Source organism: Arvicola amphibius, chromosome 7 (genome assembly GCF_903992535.2).
Source record: "Arvicola amphibius chromosome 7, mArvAmp1.2, whole genome shotgun sequence".
Classification (NCBI taxonomy): Eukaryota; Metazoa; Chordata; class Mammalia; order Rodentia; family Cricetidae; genus Arvicola; species Arvicola amphibius.
This window is the reverse complement of record NC_052053.1, coordinates 37,428,209-37,441,956: the sequence shown is the minus strand read 5'-3', so window position 1 is coordinate 37,441,956 and position 13,748 is coordinate 37,428,209.

Here is a 13,748-nt window from a genome sequence, read left to right as displayed (position 1 = left end):
ATGCTGTGAGGATTTTCTTTCTGGTCTTGTCTATTTGTGCTTCTTGTATTTTTTTTTTTTTTTTTTTTTTTTTTGGTTTTTTGAGACAGGGTTTCCCTGTAGTTTCTAGAGCCTGTCCTGGAACTAGCTCTTGTAGACCAGGCTGGCCTCGAACTCAGAGATCCGCCTGCCTCTGCCTCCCGAGTGCTGGGATTAAAGGCGTGCGCCACCACCGCCTGGCTGCTTCTTGTATTTGTATGGAAACATTTTCTCCTTGAAGAAGTTTTCTTTTATAATACTGAAGATGTTTCTATGCTTTTTATTTAGCGTTCTTGCTTGTACTGGATTGAGTAAGAGGCCTTCATAGGCTCATATATTTGATGACCTAGGGAGTGGCACTCTTTGGAAGTATTTGGAGGTATGACCTGGTGAAGTTGTGGCCTTCCTGCAAGAAGTATGTTACTGGGATGCTCCTTGAAGTTGCAAGGGCCCAAGCCAGGCCAAGAGGCTTTGCCTTTTCCTGATGCCAGTAGCCCGAGTTGCAGAACATTAGACTACTTTTCCAGCATCACGTCTAACTGCATGCCACCATGCTGCCCGTCATTACAGCTATTGATTAAACTTCTGCAGCTGTATTAAGCCCCAATTAAATGCTTTCCTTTATAAGATGTGTTATGGTCATATTATCACTTCACAGCAATAGACGAAGACATACCTCCTTATGAAATTATATGCCTCAAATTTAAAGGTTTCATTAATTTCATGCGGTCCCATTTCTCCTGGGTATTCCCTTCCTGTATTTTTGTCTGTTTGCTTTAATTTCTCCTGTCTTTTTTTTTTTTTTTTGTATAGATCCTCTGCTTTTGTTTTGACACCTGATATTATATCCTCTGCTTGGTTCATTATTGTTTTAAAGCTTTCCTTTTATAGCCGGGCGGTGGTGGCACACGCCTTTAATCCCAGCACTCGGGAGGCAGGCGGATCTCTGTGAGTTCGAGGCCAGCCTGGTCTACAAGAGCTAGTTCCAGGACAGGCTCTAAAAAAAAAGCTGCAGAGAAACCCTGTCTTGAAAAACCAAAAAAAAAAAAAAAAAAAAAAAAAAAAAAAAAAAAAGCTTTCCTTTTATTTTGTTTATTTTGTTAGTTGAGTCATTGGGTTTTGCAGTACCATTTTCTATCTCACTTTAAGCAATTCAGTGTTCCTACCTCTTTAGTGAATTGCATCATCAAACCCTGAATTGTCTTCATCACTTCATTTTCATCAGTTTTGTATCACTCTTATACAAACTCAGATGTCTAAGAATACTAGTTTAAATTTTTTTATTCATTTATGCTGTGAAATATTTGTTTAATGATGCAAAGATGTGTTGCAATTTTTATAATGCATTTGTTTAACTCCGTAAAGCTGTGTTACTCTGCCTGTCTAAGTCACCTGGTTAGTGGAACAAAGCGCTTGAATGGTCAATAGCGATGCAAAAGAGACGGATAGGTGGGCCTACCAGGGACAGATAATAAATAGGATAAAAAAATCTAGGCATGAGAGAAAGGCAAGGAGTGAGACAACTAGAAAGAGGGGAGTACACTAGTGGCCAGCCACTCAGCCACACAGTCAGCTGTGTTTAAGAAGTAAAGAAAGGTAATTAAATAAAGAAAGGTAATAATCTCAGAGGCAAAATGTAGTGAAAAAGTAACTGTATAATTTAAGTAAGACAAACTGACTAGAAGTAAACCAAGCTAAGGCTTGGCATTCATGGTAGGAAGAGTACCCATATATTTATTTTGGACCTAGGTGGTTAACCCCAATGAGTTGAAAGAAAAACAAAAAACAAAAACAAGTACACTCAGGCATTTGTGCTTGTACTCTTTTTTCTTATTTATATGGAGCTCTTTGTGTCATTAACCTTGAATTTTTTTATTAAGTTTATGAAGCATGATTAATAAAAGCACACAGAAAAATTGGGGTTCATCCTGAAGGTTAGAAAAGCAAAACAGTCATCTACTAGCTTTTACCTCTACCTTAGTCTGGAATGGTGACCTTGCTTCCAAGAATCTGGAAATGAGACTGAGATTGAGTGCTGTTTCCTCCTGCCTTATAATCCTCTCTAGTTCTGGAATAAAAGGTGTACACCACTACCATCTGTTTTCTACAGCAAGATAATGTGGCTACTGGGATTAAAGGTGTGTGTTCTTACTGCCTGGTCTATAAGGTTGGCCAGTGTGGCTGTTTTACCTCTCTGATTCTCAGGCAAGTTTTATGTATTAAAATACAAGTGAAATGCCACTACATTTTCCCTTTTTGTCTAAAGTAAAAAAGAAGACTATGACTAATAAAAGAAAAACTATATACAATAACTATATAAAATATAAAGAGGCAATAAATACATCACTATGTCTAGCCCATTTGCATTTGACAAATTCAGAGAAAATACTCCATATCTATCCTATCTTGGTGAGTCCAAAGTCTTGTACCTAATTTACTTTCTATTATAACTTGCTTTCTGCATCAGGTAAACAAGGAAAGCTATAACACTAACTTTCTAGTCTTCAGTTCCCTCAGAGAACCAATAAGAATATAATATTAACTGAGTAAGCAGAAAGTGTGAGCAACTAACTTCCACAAAATCTGAGTAATGAGAATTATCTGGCTGCCTGGGCAGTCAACCAAAGTTCCTCTACAACATTGAGGCATCCATCTTTAGCCTACAGGCCTACCATATCTGACAGATCTTTCTGTGAGGCAGGATATTCTGAAGGGCTGTCTATCCTTTTCTTGACAATGTTTGGCAGTCACTTTCTTTTGTGTCGTGCTTCTGAAAGTAGGACAGCATACTGTCAGCAGTCAAGGCAAGGACATTTTCTTGCCCAGCAGTTTAATTTTGCCACAGAGAAAGTGAATTCCTGTGGAGTTTCTTCAATGCCCATTAATTCTTTGAAATAGATTGATGCTATCAGGAGCAGAGGTGTCTCATAGTCATATAAAAGAAGAACCTAGATTACTAAAACATCTTAAATTACATATTCTGTAGATCTCTGACATGTTTGAAGATGACCTAAATATATATCTTTGTTTGACCTTAAAAACATATCTAATGTGACTACAAGTTCAATTATACTAGGTGATTAACTATTAAACTGCATTTCCTTATTATCCTGAACAGTTGGAAATAATAATTTGCAATTACTGGATTTGCATTACCTTGTTAAATGAGCTGTATAGGTACAATACTTGAACAAGATTAGAAATGTATGTCCAATATGTTTTAACAACGTTAATCTCAAATTTGTATCAATATACAGTTTTTATACAACATACAAAAGTTCAATCCAATGTAAAACATTTAAAACTAGTAATTTCTTTTTAAAAGTAGTTTCAATAATCTAACATTTTATCTTATCATATCTATATCCTTCCCTTTTCTTTTTGGAGTAGATTCAACAATCTACCTTTTATTCTATCATATCTATATTACCTCTTTTACTTTTCAAAATGCAAATCTTAAATCTAATTTCCTTTGTTTAGCTTTTTCCTTGACCATTATCTGTAACAATTTGTAACCAACACTTTAAACAAAGACAAACAATTATAATCCATTTTGGGGGAATGTGGGTGTAGTTTTCTGGGCTACTTCCTGCTGATTGGGGTGCTGATCATCTTATGGGGAACCAAAGAAAATGTAGGATTATGGAGAAGTCCTAACTAGAGTATTCTGTGAGGCTGGCTCATCTCAGCCAGCAGTATTGATGCTGTTTTAAATGTAGAACTCAGAAGAAACTATAACAGAGGTGCTGTAAAATGTTGAATCATCTGGGCCATCCTCTCCTATTAGAGATATTTCAGGGGATTTTCCTTGATCAAACCTTATATTTCTTAATCCACAATGAATCCACAGCCTCTCACTTCCTACAGAAACAAAAGAAAACCCTCTTTTCCAAAGTAATGCATCTTTTGACTTAAAGTTTTCTTTTTTTTTTTTTTTTTCGAGACAGGGTTCTCTGCAGCTTTAGAGCCTGTTCTGGAGCTAGCTCTTGTAGACCAGGCTGGTCTCGAACTCACAGGATCCGCCTGCCTCTGCCTCCCAAGTACTGGGATTAAAGACATGCGCCACCACCGCCTGTCTTGACTTAAAGTTTGAAGGCAAGTTATTTACAAAATATATAGGTTGGATTAATCCAGCAGTATTTATAATCAAATGTCTTTTAGCAGCTGTTGCTCCTTCCTCAGCAGTCAAACAATTCAAAGGCAACACAATTATATACAGTATCCAGATTCCCTGTGTATTTTCCGTCTTTACATGGAAGTTAAACTGCAGTGGTTGGGAGCTGGAATTGCTAGATTTTCTCCTGAACCCAAGTGACTAGGTTTGGGTTCATGCCCGTGACCAAAAAGCCTCAGGAAAATGGCTTTTTAAAAAATAATTTTTAAAAATAATTTTTAAAAATAAATTTGCGTCTCAAAAGTTGGGCACCAAATGAAGCATGATTAATACAAACTCAGAGACAGAAATTAGGGTTCAATCTGAGGGTCAAAAAATCAAAACAGCCAGTCTTTCCTCTAACTCAATCCAAAAACTGGATATCCTGACTTCAGGAATCTCAGAATGAGACTGAGACTAAGACCTGTCTCACCCTGTCTTAGAGTACTCTATAGTTCTGGAGTTAAAAGCATGCACTGCTACTGCTTGGTTTATATTGTAAGCTAGTGTGGCTACTGGGATTAAAGGTTATGTGTTATTGCTGCCTGGTCTATAAGGTTGGCCAGCGTGTCTGTTTTACTTTTCTGATCCTCAGGCAAGTGTTATTTATTAAAATACAAGTGAAATGCCATTACAAGTTTATGATATTTCTGTTAAATTCTGTGTGCTGAAGTTCACTTAGGTAAACAGTGGAAAGTATTTCTACAGGATCGGTAGGTCTGGAGAGGTTTCATCTTTCATATTGTTGGAATTCTCATGTTAAGGTCTGTCTGGCCACGTGGACTTCTGAATCTGATATGAGCAGACAGTTGGGGAACAAGAGGGAATATGACTGCAGGGTGGGTCTAGAGGTAGGAATTGGTGTGGGTGGAATGAATTCAGAGGGAACTTGGCTAGAATAGACATGTTTAGTGTTCCAAACCTGGAGTGTGGGTATAGATCTTTCTGGGTCAAAGATTAGATATGATGTGGGAGAGTACTGTGACTTGGCAGATAACTTGATGGAATAACTTTCAAAATTTAAAAATCCTTTACACTGAAGGCAGGGAAGGCCATATTAAGGTGGTACACTGGTTTTGGCTCTAGTATAGATCTGGGTGCATTGTGGAAAAGTCATGAATGGGGAAGTCTGGAGTACTTTCCAGGTTAAACACTGGAAACAGTGGTATGAAGTCTAGGTACCCAGTTGGGTGGTAGAAGAAGTCTAGAAGGGACCTGCGGAGGGTTTCAGGTAGGACACTTCTTTGCAATTGCCTAGAGTTTGTCTCTGGAACAGTCTTGGTTGGTCAGACTAGGCCAGGGTGCAGAATGTAGAATCTAGTCTAGACCCGCAGGAGATGTGGTAGAACATTTAGATGCCTAGTGGGACTGAAGAGGTAGCAAAGAAGGGATATTTACATGACTGCAAATAGGGAGAACCCTGGTTGAAGCCTGGAGGTAATCTACAGTTGCATTATAAGCACAGTGGTTAGGCTAGTCTGAGGCACTGGCTGTATGACCAAGGATGCGTCAGGCAGGGTACAGTAAAACAAGGATGGATTCTTGGGTGTACTCACCAGGCTTAACCCTAGAAGAAGACATTAGAAGCCAACATATAGACTGGGCAATAATACTTGTTTTTGTGTGACTAGCTTATTTCTCCTAAAAATTAAAAGTTAATATGTACTTTCTTACAATGACATCATTTCATCATTTTTGTTGCTACTGTATGTATAGCATACATATGTTTTTACCACATTTTCCTTATCGACTTACCTACAGATAAGTACGTTGGTACATCCATACTTGACTCTTAACATTTCTGTAATAAACATAGACATATCTATTACGCACCTGACTTTGATTCCATTGACTACATTCTGTGCTGTTATATTGTTGAACACTATGTTAATTCTCATTTTAGTTTTGAGAAATCTCCTTGGTTATAGCATGGCTGATCTGATTTGCATTCCTATCAATGACTTATGAGGCTTCCTTTTCTCCTTTTGGCTTTTATTTTCTTGATGACAACCCTTCTGATTTCTATGAGTCATAATCTCATTCTGGTTCATATTTGCATTTCCCTGATGACTAAGGATGTTGAACATTTATTCTTTTCATCTTCATTTGAGAGAATTCCATTAAATTGTCTATTAATTTATTAATTGATTATATTAGTTGTCCTTTTTCAATTTAACCTTTCGTTTGTTATAGAAATTGTAACCAAAAGTAATGGTTACAAATACTTTTGTAATTTTTTGTAATTTGGGGGGAGGAAAGGGTTTGCTTCATATCACAACCCTGTTTATCCAAGCAAGTCAGAGTGAGAACTCAAAGCAAGAACCTATAGGCAGAAATTGATACATAGAGTATGGAAAAATTATGTTTACTGACTTAATCCTCTTGGTTGGTTTGCTCAGCCTGGCTGTCTTTTGATACCATGACCATTCACATAGTGGTAGCACTTTCGAATGTGAGTTGTTTTCTCTTACAACAGTCATTAATCAAGAAAATGTACATAATCTTGTCTACATGTCGTAGATCTGGTGAGGGGATTTTTCTCTCTTAAGATTCTCTCTTCACAAATGTCCTAGCTATTGAAATAAAACTGGCATGCGCACTAGGTGTGGTAGTGCATGCCTTTAATCCCAGCATATGGTAGATCTCTATGATTTTGTAGCTAACCTGGTTTGCAAAGTGAGTACTGTTACACCCAAGGTTGTTCACACAGAGCAACTCTTTCTCAGAAAACAACAAACAAACAAAAAGAAACTAGCCTGCACAAATGCCACCAGAATTTTTATGGAGAATGCATTAAATTTACATGTGGCCTTTATTGGTATTGTGTTTATTTTGCCAATCCATGAACAGCAGAGTTCTGCTCCCCTTGGTGTTTATAATTTAATTATATAAGTGTTTAACACCTTGGGTTAAGTAGATTTTTATGTTCTCTTTTAAAAATGAAAAGACAGCTTCTCCTGGTGTTCTTTTCCAGTATGTTTGTTGTTGATATATAGAAAGCCACTGATGTTCTGGGGTTTGTTTTGTGTGTGTGTGTGTGTGTGTGTGTGTGTGTGTTTAGGGAATTTTAAGTATACGGTTCTATCATTTGCAAACAGAGATGTTTTTGATTGCATGAACTTAAAGATTTCCAGAGAATATTTTCCATCTGTCAAATTAAACAATAAAGATACAAGAAACACAAGATCTGAGCAATAAGATAGCTAATGGATGAAAGCAGAAGTATATACACAAATACTTAAAAATGCACAAACACACACACACACACACACACACACACACACAGAGAGAGAGAGAGAGAGAGAGAGAGAGAGAGAGAGAGAGAGAGAGAGAGAGAGCAATGCAACTAAAGAGCCTGATTCCTCATTTTCCAGAGCTGCTTTCCAAGTCTTCTAGGTGGTCTGAGTTTATTCATGTTTGGGACTGAGATGTGTTCTCCTTTCCTGTGGAAATCATTACTTTCGGCTATTATAAGGGATTGGATCAGCCTAAGAAATGGAAGTTGATTGGTCCCCTTCTCAGAACCTGTGAGTTAGGAGCAGTTCCCTCTTCCTAATAGAAGCTCATTCAATTGCCTGAAATACAGACAGAGGAGAATCAGGAAGTCAGTCATATCAAATGTGTTAGTAAAAAAAGAACATTGATCCAACTAGAGCCTATTTTTCTTGTCTGTGTACCTGCTGGATCCTGTCTGCTAAGACTTCATTTTGACTTCTTTCATTCCTATTTATAACCCCTTCCTTTATTTTTCTTGAGCTCTCCTCCAGTCAAGAGCGATGCACTATATTTAGTGAGAGTACTATTGGACACCTAAGCCTCATTCTGGATTTTAAATTAAATCTTACGTTTTTAAAAAAAATCCATTTAGTATAGTAGTAATGAAAGATTTTGAGCCCTATGTTCCTCACTTGCATTTACCCCAGCCCAAAAAGTTTCAGCTTGTCTTTCCTCTCCTGGAAGCTTGAGAGGATATACTTGATGTTCCACAATATTTAAGAAGAGCCAGTCTGAATCACCAACTCACTTGTTAAATTAGAAGTTGTAGATAATTTTACTCTCTTCAATGGTTTTTCTTCTCTTTTCAAAAATAGTCATAACCACTCCTTTTCAATCTTTACACAGAAAGCAAATGTAGTTAAGGAAAATTTGATTCAGAGGTATAAAATTATTTGTATTTTTGTCTGCTTATTTATTTAATTTGGTTTAATTCTTTTCAATTTTATTTTGCATTCCATCCACAGTTCATTCCCCAACACTCCCCCCTGCCTTTCCCTCCAGCCACCCCTTAGCCATTCCTCCTAATGGGTAAAGGATCCCATAGGAAGTCAACAAAGTCTGGCACATTAAGTTGGGACAGGACCAAGCCCCTACCCTCTGCATTAAGGCTGGCATGGAATCCCAGCATAGGGAATGGGCTCTCACAAGGTGGTTCATGCAGGATAGATCCTAGTCCTACTGCCAGGTGCCTCACAGATAGTCTAAGCTTTGCCACTGTCTCCCACACATGGGGAGCCTAGTTCAGTTCTATGTAGACTCCACAGCTGTCAGTCTAATGTTCCATGAGTTTCCACGAGCTTGGTTCAGCTGTCTCTGTAGATTTCTCCATCCTGATCTTGACCTCCTTTGTTCATATATTCCCCCTCTTCCTTCTCTTTGACTGAATTCTTGGAGCTTATCCTGGTGCTTGGTTGTGGATCTCTGCATCTGGTTCCATCAGTTGTTCTATGATAATAGCTGGGGTTTTCGCTATCTAGTTATAGGGAAAGGTCAGTTCAAGCTCCCTTCCACAATTGCTAGGCATCTTATCTGGGATCATCCTTGTGGATTCTTGGGATTTTCTCTAGCACCAGGTTTCTCCCTAACCCCAATAGAGGCTCTCTTTATCAAGATCTGTCTTTCCTTGCTCTCCCACTGAGTCCCTCTCCCACCTGGATCATCCTGTTCCCTCATGTTCTCAAATCTTATCCCTTTCCTTTTACCAACTCCTCACCCAGTTTACCCTGGAGATCTCATCTAATTACCCTTTCCTAGATGACCCATGTGTCCCTCTTAGGGTGTTCCTTGTTAGCTAGCTTCTTCTCTGGAGATATGGATTATAGTCTGGTTATCCTTTGCTTTACAACTAATATCCAATTATGAGTGAGTACATATCCTGTTTGTCCTTCTTAGTCTGGGTTACCTCATTCAGGATGTTTTTTTGCAAGTTCCATACATTTGCAAATTTTATAATGTCATTAATTTTTTACAGCTGAGTAATACTTCATTGTGTAAATGAACCACATTTTTCTTATCCATTGTTCATTTGAGAAACTTCTAGGTTGTTTCCAGGTTCTGCCTATTATTAATAATGCTGCTATGAATATTGTTAAGCAAGTGTCTTTCTGGTATGATTGAATATCCTTTGTATATGCCCAAGAGTGGTATTGATGGGTCTTGAGGTACATTGTTTCCCAATTTTCTGAGAAACTGCCATACTGATTTCCAAAGTGACTGGACAAGTTTGCACTCACATCAGCAATGGAGGAGTGTTCCCCTTACTCCACATTCTCTCCAACAGAAGTTGTCCTCAGTACTTCTGATCTTAGCCATTCTGAGAGCTGTAAGATGGTATCTTAGAATCATTTTTATTTATATTTCCCTGATGATTAAGAATGTTAAGTAATTTCTTCAACATCTTGCAGTCATTTGAGAAACTTCTCTTGGAATTCTCTGTTTAGCTCTGTACCCCATTTTTAATTGAATTATTTTGTATTTTGATACACACCCAGGAGGAGTAGATGCCAGTAAATAATCAAATTAAGGGCGGAAATCAATAAAATAGAAACAAAGAATAATGCAAAAAAAATCAATGATACAAAGAGTCTATAGTTCTGCATGTACTAGTCTTAGAAGTAAGTACACAAGCTAAAACAACAGGAATTCCCATGTTGCTTGTACCAAGAACAAAATCCTAAGCTTCCCTAGGTCTTGTAACTCAGCAAGGCTTGTGAGTGGAAATACAGTGCCCAGTCACACTCTGCTTTAAAAGGTAAATACAGATGAGAAAAAAGGTGAAAAAAAAAAAAAGAGTTCATTCTTCAAGAAAATCAACAAGATAGACAAACCCTCATCCAAACTAATGGAAATGCAGAGACAGAATATCCAAATTAATAAAACCAGAAATGTAAAGGGGGATATAACAACACATACTGATGAAATCCATAGAAACATAAGATAATACTTCAAAACCTATACTCTACAAAATTGGAAAATTAAAAAAAATATCTTTTAAAAATTTCTTGATAGAGTCCATAAGCCAAAATTAAATTAAGACCAGATAAACAATCTAAATAGACTTTTAACTAAAACAATAGAAGCAATCATTAAAAGTCTCCCAACAACAATAAAAAAGTTCAGTACCAGATGGTTTCAGCACAGAATTCTACCGGAATTTCTAAGAAGGGCTAATTTCACTACTCCTCAAATTGTTCCACACAATAGAAACAGAAGGGACATTGTCAAACTTTTTTTTTACAAGGTGACAGTTACCCTGGTATCCAAACCATACAAAGATGCAACAAAGAAAGAGAGCTACAAAGTAATTTTTTATGAACATTGATGGAAAAATACTGGCAAACTGAATCCAAGAATACATAAAAAAATTCACCATGACCAAGTAGGCTTCTTTCCACAGATTTAGGGTTGGTTAACATACAGAAATCTGTCGATATAATTCACCATCTAAACAAACTGAAAGAAAAAAACACATTATCATCTCAAAATATGTTGAAAAAAACCTTCAACAAAATTCAACATCCCTTCATGCTAATGATTGTGGAGAGATCAGGGATACAAGGAACATATCTAAATATAATAAAAGTTATTTACATCAAGTCGACAGCCGTCATCAAATTAAATGGAAAGAAACTAAAAGTATTCCACTACCTTGATATTTTGAAGAACCTTGCCACAAGCATTTAATTCTTCTCTTTGCAATTATTATCAGTATCATCAATGTACATTTAACATTTAAGAATAATATATCATTCTTTAATGCATTAGTGGATATATGTGGGATTTTGTTTATTTTTGTTTTGTTTTGATCCATGTTCTCTTTATGTTGTTCCTCCTGATTTTGAATTACTGGGCTTTCTGACTCAAGTGATTCTCCTGTCTCTGCTCCTGGTTGTCTAGGAATACAAGTATGTGCCAGGAATAATTCTAAGGTTTTAAATAATGATTTTCCAGAAAACTATGATGGCATGATGATATAATCATTATTTCCAACTTATAAAATAAAAATATTAGAAATAGAATCAGAAAGATAAAATATATTAAATAAATGTTTGTGGATATTATAGAAAAATTTGGATTTCAAACCAGCAAACTCTTACCTCAATCTCATTTTGTAGGTTGACATAAACTCTGACCATCTATTTTTAAAGTAGTATGCATACTGATTATTCTAGGTAAGTATTTTCACATATATAATTAAAGACAAAGTCCAAAATTACTAAATTATGCTTCAAAGAAAAGAAATATTTTTCTAACCTAGATAGATGCCAGTTTGAATGTGGGCTCATGATCAGCCTGGCACATAATTTAGTACTTTGCCACCTCCACCCCCTCCGCTTGTGAATACAACAGTGGCCTTCTGTTCTCGCCAGTCAACAATTCTACCACGTTTTAACTTCCAGAAATTTGTTTAAGTATCCCATATTTGGGGGGATTACCATTTGGCTTTCGTTAATAGTTAATGTTGTTGTGCTACTACTTTAACGATGTTTCAAAGGCTGAGAGTGAAACTTTTGTGAAGTTTTCAATTTTCAGTGTCAGCCATAGTTAAAATATCCACAATATAAAAAATGTAACTGATGTTAGTTTTAAAGTGATAATTCAAATATCAATCAAGGTCCTGTGATATGGTTCTGTGTGTGGGGTGGAACATATGTTATACCAGACAGAAGAACTGAATTCATTCTGCCATCCCAATTCAGAAGATAACCAACTCCCGGAAGTTGTCCGCTGGCCACCCCTTCATGCTGTAACATTCACACACCCATACACAGACATTATCAGAATAAAATTGAATAAAAGTAAAAAGTAACAAATATTACAGCTATCTCCAGAAGTAATATATCATATTTTATTACATTTTTAAAAAAGCTACTGCCTGAATTTAATTAGCAAGGAAGTGATAAAGACACAAAAAACTTGGTTTTAAGTCAGTCTGACTTTAGCTAACTACAGAAAAGGAACTTTCCCTTCCTTTCTCCGCCTAATTATAAAGTAAAAGATGAGGCCCCTTTGTAACATGAGTCAAATTATTAACTTTAATTTTATAGTGATAAAATCACTGTGAAGATCAAACTCTTCATGTGAGGCATGAACTACAGAAAGATGTATTTCATGTTGTGCGAACTAGAAAAATAAAGCTTTGTATTCATTTCAAATTTCAGTTTTCATTAATGTTTAACTTCCCTTGCATAGGACTTTAAATATTAATGAAAAAGGTAGGTTAAGGGAGAGAAAGTTCACGGTCATTTTCACATTCTGCATGATTATTCTTCTTTATCCACAAAAATAGATTGAGCACTACTTACCATTGGTTTTCAACCTATTGCTCTATGGAGAAACTTGTTTTGCTTGCTATAAAGAAAAATTCATTTGTATCATTATGAATACACCTCTTTGTTCAAAAATGCAAACTGCTGTAATGCAAAACTACAAAATACCAGAAACTTTGTATAATTAAAATTTATTTTACATGTATATCAAAATCTAAAATCTGGGCTATAGTCCACATTGCCAATGGAAGGATTTTTCTTATTTCTTCCCCAATCTAACAATTCCATTATCTTTTGGAAAATCTCCAAGCTTGTTAGATACTCTACTTCCCAATGAAAATGAGGAATAAGGAGAAGGCAAAATATTGAGAATTGTTTATTCTTGACATTTCATCTTTTTTAAATTTAAGTCACCTTCCTAAAGTGCCATGTATTGCTGAGGAATGTCATTGGGAGATCTCAATCCACAGTCACACCAGGCCCATCTACATCATCTTGGGTGTAGTTCAAAGTAAAAAGAGGTGGTTGCTTTTTGGACCTTATCAAATATTTCAAGACTATAGCAACAGAACATGAATGTGAGTTTGGGACCTTAAGATTATGTGCAGATTACATGCACAGGTGGCTAGTTACACATTTCTGGACTGTAGTCCAGCTGTGTTTTCAGCTGTAGAGAAAGACAGCCTTGGTAACAAATTTCCACTAATAGGGTGTCTTTCATAATTCTCTTTATCTGCTGATAATTCTGAGATGATTTGCCTAGGTTAAGACTCAGCTATCAGGTAGGCAGCCATCTTTTTGGAGCTCCAGTGGAAAGATCATTTGTTTGCATTTGTTAGCTTCTAGAGGTCACATGTGTTAGCCAGTAGTCTCTTTCCCCAACATCAAAGGCAGCCACAGTAAATTTTTCTGATTACTTTCTGAGAGTCATTTCCAAATGGAGCTCCTTAAACTGTTAGGCGCCTACGTGGTTATATTGAGCCCACTTTGTCACATTTTTTTCCATTTATTGAAAATAGATTTTTCTTCTC